Source organism: Giraffa tippelskirchi, chromosome 5 (genome assembly GCF_054371585.1).
Source record: "Giraffa tippelskirchi isolate mGirTip1 chromosome 5, T2T-mGirTip1v1.2.pri, whole genome shotgun sequence".
In the NCBI taxonomy this organism is placed as follows: domain Eukaryota; kingdom Metazoa; phylum Chordata; class Mammalia; order Artiodactyla; family Giraffidae; genus Giraffa; species Giraffa tippelskirchi.
In genome coordinates, this window is record NC_137279.1 from 57,670,355 (window position 1) to 57,692,356 (window position 22,002).

The window sequence follows — 22,002 nt, forward strand, 5'->3', positions numbered from 1 at the left end:
TTTTTTTGCAAGGTAATAGTAGGTTATAAAAATGAAAATTGAAGGAGTAATAGTGGACTTAAAAATAAAAATAAAATAAGAAAATAAAATTAAATTAAAAAAATTAAAAATAATTTTAAAAAGTTTCAAAACTTAAAAAAATGATAATAGTAAAAATATATCTAGGGTTTTTTCTGGAGCTGTTATGGACAGTGTGGGGTCAGTTCATTTTCAGATAGTTCCTTGGTCCAGCTTGTAATTCTCAAGGTCTCTAGGCCCCTTCTTATGTAGTTGGTGCTAACTACAAGGTTTTAATCTGTTGCATCTCTCTCTTCCAAAGCGGTTCCCTCTGTTTCTTTTAGCTTCTGCTGTTTGCTGGTCTCCTCAGTGTCTAATTTCCACCCTGACACGAGGGAGGTGGTGGTGGTCACTTTTTTTTTTTTAGTCTCACTTGTTCAGTCATGCTGTGGGAAGGGAGGAACACTGCAAACAAGTCTCACTTGCATGTGCTCACAGTGTTTCAACCACACTGGGTTTGCTCCACTCACAGCATGTGTGCTTTCCCAGCCTACACTGCTCAGGTTCTAGGTTGCATTGCTGGGAACTGTCTGAAGCTGCGCCTGGGGTTGCCTGTACTTCCCAGGTTTAAGCCACTCAAGTTCAGGTTCCTGGCTACTTCACAAAGGTGCAGACTTGGTTGAGCCTGAGTTTTGTGCCCTTCCCAGGTCCGAGCAGCTCCGGTGATGAGGTTTTTGGCTAGTGCAGTCAGGGGCTGCGCCTTTTTGCCCTTCCCCCGTCCCAGCCGCTCAGTTTTCTGGGTGTACAATGGGCACAGCTTCGCAGGTGTGCCGTGCTCTCCCCTGGGGAGCTGATCTCTGGCTGAGACCCTCTCGGTGGGTGTCAACCTTCCAGAGTCCCAAGAAGTCCTGGTCAGCAGCGAGGTCTGTTTGCAGTTTGGTATAGGACGGCTCTCTGGGGCCGTAGTTCCGCCCTTCCGGCTCTGGCTGCCCTCGCCTGCCTGTCTCCTGCGGGGGATGGGCTGATCTGCAGCAGGCTTGCTCTGCTCAGTCCTTTGCTCTGTGAGTGGGCCTGGTGGTCTTAGGTTAAGGCTTTTCACAGGAAAGCTATCCCATGGTCTAGGTTGCTGTCTCAATCTAGTTTTCTCAGATTGCCCTCGGGGCATTCAGGCCCAATCCTTACCCAAAGCAATGCAGCCTGCCCCTGCTTGCTAGTTGGGCATGCGCGCGTCTGGGCTACGCACCCACTGGGATTTGCTGTTAGGTATGTAAACCGCAGGTTTTAATTATTTATTTATTTTTCCTCCCAGTTATTTTGCCCTCTGTGATTCCAAGGCTCTCCACAGGCCGACTGGAGAGAGTGTTTCCTGGTGTTTGGAAACTTCTCTCTTTTTTAAGACTCCCTTCCCAGGGTGGATCTCTGTCCCTACCTCTTTTGTGTCTCTTTTTATCTTTTATATTTTGTCCTACCTCCTTTTGAAGACTATGAGTTGCCTTTCTGTGTATCTGATGTCCTCTGCCAGCATTCAGAAGTTGTATTGTGGATGTTTTGTGGAATTTGCTAGGCGTCTAAATGTTCTGTCGGTGAATTTGTGGGAGAGAAAGTCATCTCCCTATTCGTTGTCCTATTCCTCCACCATCTTCCAGAACTTAGTGATTTAAAACAACAGTTATGACACTCCCTGGTGATCCAGGGGTTAAGACTTCACCTTCCAATGGAGAGGGTACGGGTTCCATCTCTGGTCAGGGAGCTAAGTCCCACATGTCTTAGAGCCAAAAACCCCAAACATAAAACAAACAGAAACAATATTGTAACAAATTCAATAAAGATTTAAAATAAAACATCACAAAAATGTTTAAAAATCTTAAAAAAAAAAATAGAACTACAGTCATTTGTTAGCTCACAATTCTGTGGGTGGGCAATTTGGGCTGGGTTCATTTGGACAATTCTTTTGATGTTCTCGCCTGAGTTCACTCATAGGTCTGCAGTCATTTGGCGGATAGACTAAGAGCTGGGGGCCTAGGATGGCTCCACTCACATGTATGGCAGTTGGGAGGCAACCAGTCAAGGTGCTCAGGTTTTTTTTTATGTAGCCTTTCCAGAAGGCTAGAGTATGCCTTTCATATGGTGGTCTCGGGATTTCAACTGCAACAAGAGAAAGCAAACCATAAAGGCACCAGCATTTTTTGAGCCTCTGTTTGAAAAACGTTTGTCAATATCCCATTGGCTAAAGCAAGTTAGATGGCTAAGACCAGATTTAAGAAATAGACATGTATATGTATGGCTGAGTCCATTTGCTGTCCATCTTAAACTATCATAACATTGTTAACTGGCAATACAAAATAAAAAGTTAAAAAAAAAAAAGGAAATAGAATCCAATGGAAAAATGGATACTACCTCTTTGTGGAAGGAGCTGCAAAATAGGATGGCCATTTTTCCAATCAACCTCAGTGAGGAAATGTCAATGAAAAAATGAGTTCCAGATTTATCATCCAGGCAGGAAAACAGAAGTAGAAAGAGCTCAACAATTAACAGAGAGCCTGTTGAGAGTTGATTGGGATTACAAAAGTAAAACTTGACAAAGAAAAGATATTTTGAGCAGAACTTCTGTGAATGGAGTGAATGGGGGGAGAGTGTGCTTTGTATAGTAGAGACAGTGAGGGTTTGCTATTGCTGTTGTCAACAAACAAGCTGTGTGTTGTTGGTTTGGTTTGCTGAAGTGGAACATTCAAGTTGTGCAATTCTGGGGAAGTTCGACAACCAAGTTCATAAGTGCCAGTGGGAAGAGGCTCATTGATTGATGCTTACTCCTCTGGAAGTCAAAAGGCTTAGCTTCTACTCCTGGCTTTACCAATCATTAAAAAATGAAACCTTGTACAAACTATATCACTTCTTTGAACACTTACCTACAAAATGAAAATTATGGAATAAATAATCTCAATTTTATTTGTGCTCTAAGAATGGATTTTCCCTTTCATACAAGTTCACTCAGTTAATGTATTTAGACTCTGCCTCTTAGAGCATACAGAATAATGTAGAAATAGACCATTCATTCCTCCAGTGCATATTTATTGGATTGACCCTGTGCTAGGAACTGGAAAACATCAGTGAACAAGATGGACAAGATCCAAGGTGTAGTGGGTAGATGTGGGACTGGGGCAGGTGAGGTGGTTGGTCAGGGAGAGAAAGAACATATGGGGAAGCAAACCAGTTAACAGGTCAAGTACCAACCATGCTAAGTACCATGAAAGTAATAAATAGGGTGATGAGATCAAGTGTGTGGTTAGGTGGATGGGCATGTACATATCAAAGGCTACTTTAATTATTATAACCATGAAGGTCCTTTCTGAGGATATAGTATTAAAATGAAGACATAGACATGAGAAAAAGTCTGATAGGTAAAGAATAAATATAAAAGAAAGTTCTAGGCAGGGAGATCAGAAAGTTTAAAAGTCTTAAGTGATAAGCAGGTAGTGAAAAACAAGGAATTATGGTGGGGGAAGTTCAGTACACTCTTATGAACTTTTGTAATATCAAAGAAGAGCACCTCAAGCATAGAAAGAGATTTTCTCTATGAGCCAACCTCTTAAGCACCTAATAGTCCTGTGAACAAAGACTAAAAGAAATCCTAAAAGACACTCAAGGCAGTTGAGAGCCAGTATGAGATTAAATTCTACCTTAATTACATGCAATGCCAATTACCAAAATGTGTTGGGAGATTAGATTATAGAAACCAATATAACAGACTAGATAAAGAAAACGCTGATGAACTCAAATATAAAACTGCAAAAAGATAGGCCTAGAAAGACTGAGCCCAACAATGGATCAAGTTTATGAAACTGGAGAGAACAATAAAAGAAAAACCTAACTATATTTGGAGCCAGCAGGACAAAGACAAAAGATACATATTTGAGAAGGTTTGGCATAATACTTGGAGGGTACATTATAGAAAGCAAGCCAAGTTATTCAATTCCCATTTAACCTCTATCTTTTATATCAAGTAGAAAGATACTCAAAAATGAAACATATAGAACGAGAGTGTTGAAAAAGACATTGAGGGACCTCCCTGGTTGTCCAATGGTTAAGAATCTGCCTTCTTACACAAGGAATTCAGGTTCGATGCCTGGCCAGAGAATTAAGATCCCACATGCACAACCAAGAGTTTTGATGCTTCAACTAAAGATCTCACATGCTGCAAGGAAGATCAAAGATCCCAGATCCTGTTCACTGCAACTAAGACCTGGCACAAATACATCAATAATTAAACTATCTTTTCATTTCTACCACCATTTATCACAAAGCTTAGTCATTTTCTTTCAAGACAGACTAAGGTACTTGCTTTGAGCTAGTAACTTATCATCATCATCATCACTATCACCATCTTAAAATTCTATGGATGGTATAGTGCTCTGGCATATTTTATTTTATGTGAGCTTTACATCTATTGTACAAGGCAGGCAGGGTGGGTTTGATTTTACCCCCTTTTGCAGATGAGAAAGAAAAGGCTCAAGAAGTGTGAGCAATACATCCTGATGGCAGAGTTCATGTAAACTCATATAAATTCAAAATCAAATGATCATATTCCATGTCCAGTGATCTTTCTATTTTCTCATTTTATGTTCATTAATGTAAATGCATCTCACTCCTCCCTCCAAAAATGTGGAATAAAGAATTCACAAGTTTTAACTTATGAATGTATTATCTGTGTTCAGAGGATTGGTCTAGGTTATGTGTGAATTGCAACGTAAAGAAATTAATGTCCCTGATTTTTCTCCTTCTCGTGCTCTGAACCTATACGCTGCTCCTCTGATGAAGATGTTGATATTTCTCAGGTCTGGTTTTGCCTCAAGGATGAAAGGTTCACTGGGATCCAACACAGAGTTATTAAGATCCTGCGACCATGTGCTTTGTGATGCTATGTGGTTGGGAGGCTTGATGCAGCCAGTGTCTATGGGCGCCTGCTCACGGAGCTGGAGCTACGAAGATAAGCATCTTAATAGAACAGGTCTGTCAGATCTCTGTTATCACTCCAGGGGACCCAATTCCTGGGTAATCCTCTGCTTTTGCCTCATCTCACCAAATCCCTCTCTAAAACACAACACTGTTCTCATAAGACCAGATAATCTGTAGGGGAAAACTTAAAATTGAAAAGGGAAATGGAGGAGAGCCTGGCATTTCTTATTAATTTGCTAGTTCTGTCTTAAACAAACAACTCACAGGCAGTTGAAATGAGTTATTTATTTTGTCTCAGAACAAAAGCAAATGTACTATTAATTCTCATTTGCAACACTAGTTTGATTCTGATTTCCATCTCAATTTACTTTTATGCTTTGTGGTGGATTGGGTGTCTATTTAGGATCAGGAGATGTTACCATACAGAGATTGGATTGTATGAAAGCGAAAGCTTAGGAAGCTTTTTGCTTTATTTTTATATTCTACCTGTCTTTTGGCAAGTTTCCCACAATCTACAATCTATCATTAATTTGGTGACACCCTTTGAAAAGTGACCCCCCCCACTTACTTTCTCTCTCTCTTTTTAAAGAATCTCTGAGTATTCCATTAACTGCTAGATTGGTTCCACAATATCTTTGTAATGGCTTTTTGCCTCTTGGGAGATTTCTCTCTATCTTATATCCTTAATTAATAAGTTCTTTACCAATTGCCACACAATAATAGAGTATTCTTTTAAGTTTAGCAAATGTGTTGGTGCTTGTTAACTCATTCTAGGTCTCTATCCTGGAAAGACTATGTTGATACCATGGATGGAATTTCTGTGCACATAACAGTCAGTGTTCTAATCCTAAGAGAAAAGGATGACACAATTGATTCCCCAGCCTTCAGATGAGCTTGGGAAGGTAACCACTTATGGATGAGAAAGGCCAAGAAGCAAATGACAGCAATAGCTGTGGGAGAACAAAGGTTTAGAAAAACATTTAGCTTAAGAGTTCTCAAGGAAATAAAAAAATGAAAGATGCTGTTAACCAGTTTCTTGTCAAAAAGCATCTGACCAGAACTTCCGAGTGGCCAAAAAGGTACAGTCCAAGGGATGTCTCCCCATCATCAAAGCATTTACTCATTCATTCATTTGTCCCTCATAGTTGTGTGAGCAGTTATTTTATGCCAAGCTTGCACTGGCAAAGGGGAGTAAGACACAATTCTTATTCATAAGAAAAAAAATCTATGTCAGGGGTCCCCCTAGAAGACCTAATGAATAAGAGAAAAGTAGAGGGAAGACATTGCTAGTTAAGTATCTTCAGATGGCATACGGAACACGACTCCACCCTGTGCCTTAAGGATCTATACACTATACTTGAATGAATGTTAGCCTGAAATTCTTCAAAGAATTAAGGGAGTCCAAAGTAGGAAACTGAAATGTCACTACCAACTGAGGTGGAGGAGGGATGGGGGAAATGATGAAAAGAGACCTTTCTAATGTACTGAGAATTTGATAAGATTAGAGAATTCTAAAACACTAGGAATGAATGGCACTGAAAGAATAGTTAAGGTCATTTATTCTGTAGATGTGGAAACAGATGGAGAGGTTAAGTACTCTGGGCTTCCCTGGTAGCTCAGATGGTAAATAATCTGCCTGCAATGCAGGAGACCTGGGTTTGATCCTTGGGTCAGGAAGATCCCTTGGAGAAGGGAATGGCAACCCACTCCAGTATTCTTGACCAGAGAAACCCACGGACAGAGGAGCCTGGTGGGCTACAGTCCATGAGATTGCAAAGAGTTGGACACTGCTGAGCAACTAACACTTTTTCCACTAAGATGGAATAGCTCATTAGTAATGACATAACTCTTGCCTTGCCTTTTCCAGTGATGTTCTATCAAATATATCTTCATGTCTTTTCTTAACATTCCCCTTCCTATTGGGTTGGCCAAAAAGTTCATTTGTATTAGAACATTCTGGTCACCCCAGTATTTCAGTCCCTCACTGTCTGCCATCCTGACACTACAAATAGTCAACTTTTTTATTTTCTTCTCCTAGTATTTTTCTCTCTTCTTTACACAGCTGCCACCCAGAAATGTCTTTCTTATTAAGAGCTTCCAATCCAAAATTTTTAGTAGTTCCCATGCCCTAGTGAATAAAGACCATTTGGGACAGCATTCAAAAGCATCCTAGATTTGCCTCCAGCCTTTCTTGACTCTTTCTACATTTTCTTATGAATCCTGCACCCCAGTGGCCCCAATCATGCCTTTTATAGACCAACTCTAACTGTTTCCCCTTTGCTACTATTCAACTAATATCTGCAAAGTACCATCCTAGGTGCTGGGGATACAAAGCTGACCACAATAGCCAAAGTCTCTGTTCTCTTGGGGAGCATGTTCTTAAACACAGCCTTTGACCAGTGTCCTGTGTAAATATTATTATTTTCTTCATGTCCTATGATCCAATAAAAATTGGGAAACACTGTTTCAGTAAGTGATTTTGAGGGCCTTTCACTTCTTTCCTGATCTATCAAGATCATATCCATTCCTGAGACTGAATTCAATCATTGAATTCAACCAGAGGATTCAAAGATCATATGCAAACCTCTGGATGAAGCTGTCCTCAGTTCTTCTCACTGGCAATTTACCTTCCGTATGTTTGTGCTTAAGTCCTTTATTATCCTTTATGTATAATAATCCTAATAACAATAATAATAACAATAATAATAATCCTAATAACAAACACTTATTGGCCTCCCACTGTAAATGCCAGGCATGGATCCAAGTATTAGGACGACAGCATTGAAAAAGAACATATGACTCTGGGACTTCTCTGGTGGCCCAGTATAAGAATCCACCTTGCAGTGCAGAGGACACAGATTCAATCTCTGGTCGGGGAACCAAGATCTCACAGGCCATGGCGCATCTAAACCCACGTACCAGGACTACTGAGCCTGAGCACAACGACAGAGTCCTTGAGCCACAATGAAGGATCCACCATGATGCAGCTAAGACCTCACCTGGTCAAATAAACAAATTAATTTGAAAAAAACTACTTTAAAAAATTAAGAGAAAAGGACATTTGACTCCTTCATTAGATCACAAGTGTACTGAGGGCAGGACCATTGCTTAGTTACCTTGGTATCCTCATTTTATTTAAAAGATATGTTGAGTATTTCATTACCTTCTTAGAAGATCAATTCCACAATATATATGTTTGCTTAATATTTAGTGTTTTATAATAAAATAATAATTTGTAATAACAGTAGTAGTAGTGACTTTCCATGCACTCCCAATAAATCATCAAAACAATCTTATGAAGTAGCTATTCTTATCATCCTCAAGCTACAAATAAGAAAACCAAAGCACGAAACTGTTAGCTAACTTCCTTAAGGTGACTTAGGCAGAAGGGAAGGGGACATAGTCATTCAATAAATGCTTCATGGGTTGGAGTGTACCACACAATTGATCACAGTCTGATGATCTGGTGATATTTAAAATATAATTACTGAGAAATTGCTGGCATGTTTTAGAGATTTTTGGATCCAAATAACCAAAAACGTCTACAGTGCCTTCATCCCAAAGCAAAATCCAGATCATAACGCTGGGAAACCAAACAATAGACTGTCTGTCAATCAAACACAAGAAACAGAGGGTTGGATGGGCAACACCCAAGCCATAGGGGTCCCATTTAAGGATAAGTTCAAATCATTTGCCCAAAGAGTAATAAAACTGGCTGTCTCACTGCAGAGGGTCATGGAGACTTCATACCAAGAAGTCAGTGGATAACATCAGAGGTTTGATCACACACCTGCCTGAGGGAGGGATCTCATGAGGACATCTCCAGAGGCCTCTCATTCTCCAGGGTTCTGCTCCGCTCAGCGTGGCTCCATCACCTTTACTTCGCCCCTGCAATTCTTCTGAAGATAATACACAGAGCCAGCGGGCCCACCCTCTCTGGCCTCTCACAGAAAGGCAAAATCTCTTCAGAAAACTGCCACATCAAGAGCAAAACACCAAAAAAACTAAAAAAAATAAAAATAAAAAAATAAAAATCACAAGAAGACCTATAAAAGGACTAAATTTGCCAGGGGGATTTGGGTAAGGGAGAATGTAATTACCTGAGTTGGAATTTAGCCAGCATACAAAGGATTAATGCAGAAACAGGAAAGCTTCCATTCGGTGAGACGTTCCAAGCAAGCCTTTGGGACCAGAGGTGGTCAGGGCCTGCGTTCTATGTTTCACTTGATTTCTGCCATCTCTGGGAGCACATCTCTGGCCCTTTGCTGAAACATTCCTTCCACACTAACTGGAGGAACAGCAGTGCTCACTGAAGCACCAGCATTCTCAATTACTCGGGACAGTCTAGGCAGCAAAAGGGATTTAAGTGTTGGCAGGATTATGAACGGCAGTCCAGGGTGTGAGAAGGAGAGAGGACAGGTTGTACTTAGAAACTCCCTAGTGGCTCTCTAATCTTCCTTTCCCTTTCCAAATCCACCAACAATTCTAGCTTTTTGCCCGGTATTTTTGCCTAGATTGCTGCTACACAAGCACTGAACTCCAGGGGGAGCTCATGCTTCCCCATGGGTTCTGTGCTCTAGGCTGGGAGGGGAAACATTTTTTTTTTTTTTTTTTAATTTATATTGGAGTATAGTTGATTTGGGCTTCCCTGGTGGTTCAGATGGTAGAGAATCTGCCTGCAATGTGGGAGACCTGGGTTCAATCCCTTGGTTGGGAAGCTCTCCTAGAGGAGGGCATGGCAACCCACTCCAAAATTCTTGCCTGGAGAATTCCCACAGACAGAGGAGCCTGGTGGGCTACAGTCCATGGGGTCGCAAAGAGTCAGACATGACTGAGAGATTAAGCACAGCACATAGTTGATTAGGGCTTCTCTGGTGGCTCAGAGAGTAAAGAATCTGTCCATAATGCGGGAGACCCAGGTTCAAACCTCGGTTCAGGAAGATCCCCTGGAGAAGGGAATGGCTGTCCACTCCAGGAATCTTGCCTGGAGAATCCCATAGAGAGAGGATTCTGGAGGCCTACAGTTCATGGGGTCAAAAAGAGACTGAGGGACTAAGCATGTATGGTTTATTTAAAATGTTGTGTTAGTTTCAGGCAGGTGTACAGAAAAGTGAATCAGTTACACATATATCCATTATTATTATTATTATTTCAGATTCTGTTCCCATACAGACCATTACAGAGTATTAAGGAGAGTTCCCTGTGCTATATAGTACGTTCTTATTAGTTACTTATTCTATATGTAGAGTAGGGTGTCTACATCAGTCCCAATCTCCTAACTATTTCACCCACCCCATCTCCTGGTAACCATAAGTTTGTTTTCAATATCTGTGACTCTACTTCTGTTTTGTAAATAAGTTCATTTGTATCCTTTTATTTTAGATTCCACATATAAGTGATATCATGTATTTCTCTTTCTGTGTCTGACTTAAACTTCGCTCCGTATGACTAACTCTAGGTCCATTCATGTCACTGCAAACAGCATTACATTACCCTTTCTTATGGCTGAGTAATATTCCATTGTCTAAATGTACCACGGCTTCTTTATCCATTCCTCTGTTGATGGACATTTACATTGCTACCATGTCTTTGCTATTGTAAATGGTGCTGCAGTGAACATCAGGGTGCATGAGACTTTTTGAATTATGAAGTATAAGGCTCATTAACTTTGCATTTTGAAGTCACATCTGAGAGAAATGAGCCTCATGGCGAGAACCAAAAAACTGATGGCTGTCCCTCTGTCCGGAGTTGTCTATTGGATAGTTCCATCTATTGCATGCTGTTGGAAAATCAGCCTGAGACTACACATGAAAGGCAAAAACAATTCAATGACCACAAACAAAGGCAGGTGACCAGGGGCTAGGGGCAGGAGAAGTTACTGTTTCATGGGCTCAGAGTTACAGGCTGGGTTGATGGCTGAGTTCTGGAGATGGACAGTGGTGAAGGCTGCATGACTATGGAAATGTACTTGATGCCATCCAGGGTACTCTCAGACATGGTTAAGATAGTAAGTTTTAGGTTATGTGTATTTTACCACAATTAAAACTGTATTTTGTCATGGGTTTGGTTGGATTCAGATTTCAAGTTCTGGTGTACTGTCATGTTGGCATCTTTAAATGAAGCTAAGATCTCACTCTTTAAAACAAATAGACAAATGGCACTGGAGGCATATGGAGCTTTTCAAGTGAATCACCCTCCAAACTCATCCTCTTCATGGGATATGTGTGTGGAATAAGCCAAGGCTGGAGACCACCCTCTCATCTTGCAGAGGAGGAAACCAGGACCAAGCGATCGCTCTAAACCTTAGTCTGCTGTCCCAGAGTTCTGAAATCTTTATCCACATCCAGATGCTGTTCTCCATTTCCATACTTGGCTGAGGCTGCTCCCTAGACTCTCACCTCCTAGTGCCCTGTGTGGCTACTTTATCCCTTCAAGGCTCAACTCAGGTGTAGCCTTACCTAATGAGATGGATTAGACACCTCTTCTCCATGGTTATCTGTGATATTGCCTTTCTCGCTAAATTAGACAGAAAGCATCTAGAGTGTAAGGACTGTCCTTACATCCCCAATACATAAGGCAGTATATGACACATAGTAGATACTCTCAAATATCTGTCAATTTCATATCAAATGAATCCCCTAAACAAACTTCATTCCCCAGTCCCCACAAAGACACCAGAATGACTGAGCTTAGAAGATGACCCACCCTGTGCAAAGAGAACTCAGATTCCTGCAAGGAGGTCCCTGGAGAAATACACAGGAGAGAGAACCAGGATGTGGGGTGGAAGCAAACACTGAATCCTCAGGATCATTGAACAGGAAGCCTGCTTCACAGAATGGCAGTCCTCTACCACGGGACTGAGTTCATGTGACTGTTTCATTCACTCCTTCATCCACTTGATGTCACTCTCACTGTCCTGTAGAACTCTGTGTCAAAGCCCTCTGTGTCAAAGAACTCTTCACAGAGTTCTTCCATCAGTAACCTTTGTAGGAGCATGGCTGAACCAGGTTTGGGAGCAGGTGGGGTTCCCCGATGACAGAGAATTTCTTGCAATGTGTCATTCTGCCTGGACTCTCTCCTCTTTCTCCAAGATCCCCTCCCCCCATTTTGTTTCCAGGTTCTTTGTCCTGAAGACAATCCAGACAGAGATCCAGTACTCTCGGGGCTTGGCACTGAGCCAGGCAATCAGGGCAAACGCCGCTGCTTGTCTGAGCCAGGAATGTGGGCTAGGGACTGAATTCAGGAGCTTTTTCTTTGTTTTCTATAGGGACTTCTTTTACTGCTGCAAACTCTCCAGGTTATGAATTGACCAAGTCAGTCTTTCCCCAAGAGAGAAGTTTACTGCAGGCTAATTTGTGATTTCCGAGAATGCAAAAGTAAAATAAGAAACCTAGCCTGGTCCATTATGAAAGGTAAAAGAGTTGGACTGTCTGGGTTCTCTTCCTGGCCCTGGTACTCGCTTGCTAGGTGACCTTGAATGTGTCACTTAAGCAGGCTGTGTTTTTTAAACCAGATAGGTACGTGGATCATCCCAGGGTCACAGAAAAATGTGACAATCCTTCTAGAGAACCTCTAAGGAACACGCACAATAGAAAGCCTGGCTAGAATTTCGTTCTGAACCTGATCAGTAATTTACAACTTTGGAAATTCACAGCCATACATAGGTGGGAGCTGAAATCACCAATGAAACTTCCCTTCTCCTCTCTTTCACTGTGTGTGTGTGTGTGTGTGTGTGTCTGTGTGTGTGCACACATGCGCACGCTCAGTCATGTCCAGCGCTTTGCGATCTGTAGCCCTCCAGACTCCTCTGTCTATGGAATTTTCCAGGCAAGAATACTGGAGTGGGGTGCCATCTCCTCCTCCAGGGCTTTCACCCTGTCTCATCAAAGCCACGAGACCGAGGATGATGCCCTTAGCTTCTTTAAGCCTGGATGCAAACAACCACTCACGGCAAAACCCAGCTCTCCCTGGTGAGCCATTCGTTGCCATCAGCGAGGATGGAGTACTTTGGGGACAGCTGTCCACTGCTCTGAGCTGTGACCCTCTCACTGCTGCCTGCTTGTAGCCGGAGCAGCTAACACTGGTCTGTTCACAGTTATCTCTTGATGTCGGGGTCCAATCGATCTCACGCTGCTGCAGAATCGTGGTTCTTGTTCCCCTCCGGCCTAGGGGTGACTGCTTTCTTTTTCTTCGCTGCTTCCTCCTGATCATCAGGGGTCTTGGGCTCTCAGATAGCTCAGAAGAGGGTCTAAGAAGCCCTATGATAAACAGAGCTGGATGACTCAGCAATGCCTGCTGTTCTCTTGGGCCTGTGGCTCTCGGGGATACCCAGACAGATGTTATCTAGAATGTGCTCAACTGAAAAGATGCAGTTTCCAGGGAACTGTATTCAATTGCCCCGTGATAAACCATAATGGAAAGGAATATGAAAAAGAAAATATATATAGGCTTCCCAGGTAAAGAACCCGCCTGTCAACACAGGAGACATGAGGGATGCAGGTTCACTCGCTGGGTAGGGACAATCCCTTGGAGGAGGGCACGGCAACCCACTCCAGTATTCTTGCCTAGAGAATCCCATGGACAGAGGAGCCTGGTGGGCTACAGTTCTTGGGGTCACAAAGAGTTGGACACAACTGAAGTGACGTAGCATGCATATACATGTATAAGTGAATCACTTTGCTGTGCAGCAGAAATTAACACAATGTTATAAATCAACTATATTTCAATAAAATAAACGTAAACAAAAAGGAGCCTGTCGGGCTACAGTCCATGGGGTCACCAAGAGTCAGACAAGGCTGAGTGACTAACACAGACACACAATGGACGTTTCCAAAGTAAAACACTTTTTAAAAGATGCAGTTTTGTTAACCACAACTGTAAATCAAGAGAATCACAAACAAGTTCAAGCTGCTTAAGAAATGAAAAGTGTTCCAAAAACTTTTCCTTCAAAAGCAGTTACCCTCGGTAATCTGTAATTATGTATTTTGTTTGTTTAAAACTGTTTCCCAGGCAGCTAGTGAATTCCACAAGAACAAGGACCACGCATATTTCGTCCTGCTCTAACTCCAGAGCCAAGGATCTTCATGGGCTGTTATCACAGGGAAAAAAAATTAAGAAATCTTCAAAAATCTTTCTTCTTTTACCCTGTAAAGGAGTCAAAACTGGCAAGAGAGCTTTATTGATTATCTTCTTCAACTTCCCTCTTTCACAGACAAAGAAATTGAGTCCAAAAGAGTGAAGTGACTTAGCTAAGATCATAAAATACATTGATAGCGGAGGATTCTGATTCTGGAAGTCCATTGCCCTGGATTCTATTGTATTCCCTCCGTCTCTCCAGGGCTCAGATGGTCCCTGGTTCATGGTAGGTGTCAAGATGTGGTTCCAGGGAATGCGGTTTGAGATCTGCTGGTCTCACAGTATCGCACTTCTCATGTTTAGCTGAGACATCATATATTTCACCAAAACATTTGGGACTTGCTCTGCCTTCATCCTTCCACGCCATTTCTGGTCTCAGTATCACCGCTGTGTACACATAGTATTAGTCGTGTCTGACTCTTTGAGACCCCACAAACTGTAGCCTGCCAGGCTCCTCTGTCCATGGGATTCTCCAGGCAAGAATACTGAAGCGGATTGCCATTCCCTTTTCCAGGGGATCTACCTGACCCAGGGGTTGAACCCAGGTCTCCTGCGTTGCAGGCAGATTCTTTACCATCTGAGCTGCAGGGTATACACACACATGGCAGCATTTACTATATTAGAATGAGACCTGCTCTGCTTGCCAGTCTCCTCCAGCTCACCCCTTTCTGCAAGCTCCTCCAGAAAAGTCATCTTAGTCCTGATCCCGGTCAGTGTAGCCCCATCCCTGGCACCTAACGCCTAAGGGGAGCTCCATTGATGTGCATCAGAGGGAGAAGAATTGGAGACAGTTGTGAACAGTCACTGCACACATTCCTTCAGACACGTGTACCAAAGGTGTAGCTTCTTCTCCCCCTGGTCTTCCCAACGCCACAGACACCAGAGAACAGTTCAAGATAATTAACACTGTGGGGAATGTCTGCCAGGGTGCTTGTACCCTGACACCCAAAACACACATCCTGTGTGTTCAACGAGGGAAGGAACAGGGCATGAAAATGCCAGAGGAACAGGAGATGCGTGTGCAAAGGAGGAAGGATTAAGATAGATGAGGCGATTTCCTGGCCTGGGGACCTACTCTCTCGCATGCTGTTGGTGTTGTTTACTGTGAATAGTGAATCCTTCAGGCCCATTAGCCAACTTTCAAAATAAGTAATTTACAATGGTGTTTCCACGCGGGCTTAAACTGTAGCAGCGAAATCCTGGCAAACAGGTAGAAGAATCATACCCCAGACTCTGGGGTGGGGCTGGTGCGTGCCTAACCTCTGAACAAGACTGCGAATATTCCAGATGTCAGGAGTGCTGGCCAGGGCAGGGACTTGATGTCAGAGCCCACTTCAAATCACACCCACCTCTGCTATTTTCGGACTATGTGACCAGAGCAAGTTGCTTACCCTGTGAGCTTTAGCTCCTTCATCAGTGAAATGGAGCTAAAATCGTGGCCAGTCAGAGGATTAGGTGAAGTAATGGAGACAAAGTGCCCCACACTGGGCAAGACAGGAGGTAGATATTGAATAAATGGCAGTTACTCTTATTCCACAGATAATTCCAGAATCCTCTGTATAATTATATAATCACAGGGATTTTTTTTTACATACATTAAATGGATTATCTTAATATATAAACATATATAATTAATCTATTTTTAATTGAAGGATAATTGTTTTACAGTATTGTATTGGCTTCTGCCAAACATCAACATGAATCAGCCACAGGTATACCCATGTCCCCTCTCTTATCTTGATATCTTTAACAAAAAAAGATTAGAAGGGCCTCAATCAAATAATGAAAACACAATGCTAGGCCTGGCTGGGAGGGGAGTTTGGAGGAGAATATATATACATGTATATGTATGACTGAGTCCCTTCTCTGTTCACCTGAAACTATCACAGCACTGTTTGTTAATCCGCTATATACCCCAATACAAAATAAAAAGCTAAAAAAAAAAATCCACAGTGCCACCTGCCCATGGTGGGAACAATGCCATCAATCCTCAAGGAAAGCTCCAGTGTATTTATTTGGATGACGTCATTATTTTGTCAATAAGAGAGTGAAAATTGCCCCTCAAGATAAATCCAAAGTTGAAGTAGAAAATGACCACATTATTATTAACAGCTCTCACTGAATGAGTGCCTAATATGTAGCAAACACTGTGCTAAGAGCTGTTTAATCATAATTTCCATGAACTCTTCCCAAGAATTATGAGGGACTTACTCTTATTATGAGGTTGGTTCTTTGAAGTAGGTACTGTTAGTAGTCTATGCAGTAGGAATCATGACCTCCCTCCCTTTAGAGATGAAGAAGGTGAGACTTGGAGACAAGAAGTTCAGATGAACCCAGAGATGAACACATGTGACAACAGCAAGTCACCAAGGTCACTGGCAAAGAGTTCCTGGGGCCAGGACTCAATCCCAGGTCAGCCTGACTCATAAGCTCACAGCCTTCCACGGCAGCAATCCCCAGCCGTGTTTGCACCAGGGACCAGTTTTACAGAAGACAATTTTTTCACAGACGTGGGGGTTGTGGTATGCTTTGGGGATGATTCAAATGCATTACATGTATTATGCCGCTGCTTATCTGACAGGAGGTGAAGCTGAGCTTGTAATGTGAGTGACTGTTGGGGGTGGGGGTTTGCTGTAAATACAGATGAAGCTTTGCTTGCTCACCCGCTGCTCACCTCCTGCTGTGCGGCCCAGTTCCTAACAGGCCCTTCGCCCAGGGTTGGGGACCCCAGCTATATGGCTTCCCCATATAGTGGAATAATTCCATTATACCTAAAGTCGTTAGTCCTAAGTTTCTTAAATCCCTAAGCTTTGCTGATTTCATTGACCAGTTTTAGGAACACTGAATGGAATGGTACTTTGTCTAAAGCTCTGTGCTTGCTGCAGTGGAGAACTTAAGGATGGCAGGTCCTAATTTCATCTTCAAAGCAATTGACAAATGACAAAATGTATAATAAGAAAGCAAAATCGGGTACAAAGTTAGGTGTGGGCAAGAAGCAGACGCGCTGAGTAAGGGGCTTCCCCGGTGGCTCAATGGTAAAGAATGGGCCTGCCGATGCAGGAGGCTCCGGTTCGATCCCTGGGTCGGGAAGATGCCTCGGAGCAGCTGAGCCCGTCTGCACAACTACTGTGCCTGTGCTCTAGAGCCCGGGAACCGCAACTACTGAAGCCCACTCGCCCTACAGCCTATGTTCCACAACAAGTGAAGCCACTGCGATGACAAGCCCGCGCACTGCAACTGGACCTGATCGCCACAACTAGAGAAAAGCCCGCACGCAGCAATGAAGACCCAGCGCAGCCATAAATAAATAAATAATAAATCCTAAAAAAAAAAAAAAAAAAAGTGAGTGCTGAGTAAGAAGGACCAGCTTCTAGCTTCCAAATTGGAAATTTTGCTCTCGCTTGGGCTTCTTTTAACTCCTTGTCTGAGTGGCACAGTTTAAGACAGGCTTTTACTGAAGTCTGGGGGAAGACGGGCTGGAGGGACTGCTTTTAAATCCACAAACTCCCCCGCGTCTAGCCCATCAATCCAGAATGTTGTTTCTTCCCGAGATAACTCAGACACAGCTATCTTGGCGACAACGCTGCATATCTGAGTTGAAATCATAGGTTCACTTTGGCGCTATCTTCCTGGTAAGTTGGTTGCTCACCTTTCCCCCCCTCTCTCTTTTAAAAATGTCAGCCTCTCATCTTGGCTGTTTACAGAGTGTCTTAGGAAACTCTTCTCACACTATATACACTTTCTCGGGGTTTCTGACTTCAGGGCACCCGGCCTAAGGCTGGCTGCTTAGAAGTGAGCCTAGATCCGACTGATTTGCAAGTTCCTTCAGTGCATTAACACACCTGCTGTGTATGTAAGGACTGAACTCACTAATTTTATGTGATTGCTCTCAGCAATGAGTGTGTGATTGACTTCTTTGTGTCTGGCTTTATTTTTATTCAAACACTGGTTTCGGTTAGAAATGAAGGCAAAAACTTCATTTCAGTGAAATGAACAAGGGTAATGGTACATATATACGGGCTTCCCAAGTGGTGCTAGTGGGAAGGACCTGCCTGCCCATACAGGAGACATAAGAGATGTGAGTTCATTCCCTGGGTCAGAAAGATCTCTTGGAGGAGGGAAGGACAACCCACTCCAGTATTCTTGACTGGAGTGTCCTCATGGACAGAGGAGCCCGGAGGGCTAAGTCCATAGGGTTGCAAAGAGTCAGACACAACTGAAATGTCTTAGCATCTATGCAAGCAATGATGTATGTATCACAAGGTCTTGATATAAATATGCATAGAATATCATAGCATATCTTTTGCCCAGTAACTGAGGTCCATGAGTGTGGAACAGTGGGAAATACAGGAAGCAAACCCACAAGGATAAGAAACATGCAAGGGAAGTTTCTGTGTTCTTGGGGGGACCTGGACAATATCAAGACAAGATGGAAATAAGACTGCTCTGGGGGGCCAGTAAAATAACACTGGAAGCAAAGGAATGAAAAAGAAACAGACTCACCTGGACAGGAGAGGGGAATAATGCTTGGGAGCAGAAGGATGCAGAGGACAAATTCCTGTTTTCTTAGGTCAAGAGGTATTAGAGTAGTAACAACAGCCACACACCACCACCACCACTACCAGCACCACCACCATCATCATCACCACCACCACCACCACCATCATCAATATCATCACCATCACCATCATAATTACCACCACTACCATCATAATCACCATTATCATAGTCACCACCGTAATCAGCACTTCCTTGATTCCTTATAACCACCCTACAATGTAAATAAAAACTATATTCCCCTGCAGAAACTGAAGTCCAAAGCCAAAATTCAAACCCAACTCTCTATGAACTCAACATACTCACAAAACACCTTGAGAGCCAGAGGAGGCCAGAGCAGGCAGCATCTGGTATGCAACTGGTGGTGAGGGCAGGGACCCTTGCCCCTTTAGACCCCACTCACCATGCAAAACACAGAGCCCAACACAAAGGACCATTGTGCTGGAAGGGGCTTTGAGAGTCTGCTGGTCCTCTAGTTTCGTCTTTGTAGACTCAAAGAGATGAAGGACTCAGGTTTCCAGACTGCTGGTCCCAAGCTTTTTTTTTTTTATTATTAATACTTCTCTAGAATTGTTTTCTTCTCCAATAGTTAAAGTTTATTCAGCATTTATTAATTCACTAAGTTGCACAATTTATTTCACTGACTCCTCACAATGTTTTATCAGTATCCATATTTTACCAATTAAGAAAGTGAGGCTTGGGGGAAACCTCCTCTTTGTTTGATGATAAAAAAGAATTAAAATAAAAACTTAAAAAATTCTCTATAAAATCTTCAGAATCTTCTTGCCTCCTCCGACAAAACTCAATCCTTTATTATAATCCTCTTTGGCATGCAGGCCTCTACTATTTTATGCTATGTGGGTCCTGTTGTCATTTATGAATTTATTGCCTTTGTTTTATTTAATTTTGCATGAATGGCCCTTACCCATCACAGACTATATATGCTTCTTTAGCCTATACCACATCACATGGTGCATGAAGTTACAAAGGCAGAAAGTGTTCAATAAATATGTTAATTTCGTGTTTGCTATGGACCTACTGTGTACCAAACTTTATATACAGGGACTCTGCCCCTTCTAGACCCTACTCACAATGCAGTACACAGTACACAGTTTGGCACCTTACTTATGCTGTTTCACTTACTTCTCACAGCAATATTATGAGACAATATTATCTCCATTTGGTAAATAAGGAAACCTAGGTTCAGGATGGTGAAATAGCCAGCCAAAGCTGTCTGATGCCAGCCATGTCTGAAAAAAGAGAGGACTGGTAAATGAGATCTCTAGTAAAAACCGAGAACCCCACAAAAGAAATCTGTGTCACTCAAGTTAGATAAGGGCCTTCTGTCATCCTAATGTTTAAATCAATCAGAAGTTTTCATTGGCTAGGAAAATATACATTCTTCTTCAACCCAGCGATTGAACCTAGGTCTCCCGCATTGCAGGTGGATTCTTTACCAGCTGAGCCACAAGGGAAGCCCAAGAATACCAGAGTGGGTAGCTTATCCCTTCTCCAGCGGATCTTCATCACCCAGGAATCATATGAGGGTCTACTGCATTGTGAGTGTATTCTTTACAACTGAGCTATCAGGGAATCCCTAATATAATGTAAAACAATGGCAAAACATGATAAAACAGTGATCAAAAATTCAGATCACATCTAGAGTAAAGACTACAATACATGCTTAAATATACTCTCAGGCCAGGCTATTATACCCTGTTCTCTCTAGAAGGGACATTCATTAAGGTTATTCTAGTCTCAGTTGTGTGATTACCGTTCCTTTTGTACTGGTCAGCCAAAATGAAAGAAAAAGTTCATTTATGATATCTAAAATGAGATCAGTGGGTATTCTGTGCATCTTTAAGGAAAGAGCTTGGGTAAGAGAATAAAAACTAGATACCCTAGGTGTCCATGAACCAAGGCTGCAGATCTGTCCACACTGGAGTACTGACTTTCAGAGGCTAAAAAGCTCCTGTTTATGCCTCTACTGGGCACATTGAACTTCATACAGTTTTTAAACAAAAGAGTGTGTGGGTCCCAGAGGAAGTCTTGGGGGCCTAACTTGGTCAGCTTGCCACCACGACTCAGAAAAGTTCTTGCCAGTAAGTCAGTTGGCACTGCTGCTTTGTAGATGAAAGACAGAACAGATGCAAAGCCAAACCTCACTCATTTGAATTTCATTTGAGCATCAGACACTGTTGAGAAAAATTGCTAGGTCTTAGACAATGGGCCAGGAAGCCCCTGGATGGATGAAGATGAATCAGCAAGGTTCTAGACTTCAAACAGCTCAAGGTCTAATCAGGGAGGACTATTCTGCATTAGAGAAACAATATGAATTAAAAATTAGTTTTTAAAGTCTTCATTTCCTTTCAGAAAAGGAAAGGCAGCCAACCTGAATAGATCAGTTAGATATGTACATTCTTGAGTCCTACCAGCTGAATCAGAAATTCTGTAGGGCCCAGAAATATGCTTTTTAACCAGCCCTCTGGATACTTCTGGTGCAGCTAAAGTTTGAGAACTATTGTCTTCAGAACACGTGACACAGGGGTTGCAGAAGATAAACAGGTGTCACCAGGTAGCATAGCCTGGAAACTCTTGGGTGACATGTAAGGAAATCTGGCAAAGAGATGGCACTGAGAAGTCTTCAAGTCAGAGAGTAGCATGGTCCTGTTTGTGTGTTAGAGAGAGCAAGGAGAAAAATGCACTGACATTTTCCCTACTTTAATGATATCCACTTGTGGATATTCCCTCTATGGCTGGCCTGGCAGAAGCTCAGAAGGAACCCAAGCAAAGCTGAAAGGCAACACTGGGAACTCCTTTGGGCTCTAGGGTAATCCCCCAGGAGTAATTTAGAAGTTTAGCCATTTAGAGACTTAGAAGATTACTTGTTAATTCATCAGTGCTGTAACCATCTCAGAGCATGTTTAAATCAAGTGGTGGCCAAATCCCTTCTAATGTGTCTGCAAGGTATTCCACTACAGATGTCACTGTGGAAGCCCTTTATGTATATTTGACTCATCTATTTCTCACAACGACCTTATGAAGTGCTTTTATCACTTCCTTTTAATGATAGGGAAACTGAGGCACAGAGGGATCAAGAAACTTGCTCAGAGTCACACAGCACAGAAAAATGAAATAACTTGCTCAGAGGTCACACAGCTACCTTACAACAGAGCTGGGGTTTGAACCCAGACCAGAGCCCAACTTTTCACCATTGCACCCAAAACACCTTTCTGGTTTCTACTCTTTGTGCATGAAACTCAGTATGCCTGTGTCTTGTGTTGGGGCGGGGATGGGGGAAGAACAGGAATCCTGGAAGCATCTAGGCATTTGCTATAGGGTGAGTGTAATTTAGTCACA

The 22,002-nt window shown here is 42.5% G+C and overlaps 1 long non-coding RNA gene across 1 annotated transcript in view; it reads right to left on the bottom strand.

Annotated features, from left to right (window-relative positions):
• LOC145506632 (uncharacterized) overlaps window positions 1–18,744 on the bottom strand; it is a 72,788-nt gene extending 54,044 nt beyond the window's left edge. The window contains exon 1 of the long non-coding RNA XR_014054085.1: window positions 18,589–18,744. This is a non-coding gene — a long non-coding RNA (uncharacterized LOC145506632). The remainder of the gene's footprint in view (window positions 1–18,588) is intronic.
• Between the last annotated feature and the right edge of the window lie 3,258 nt (window positions 18,745–22,002).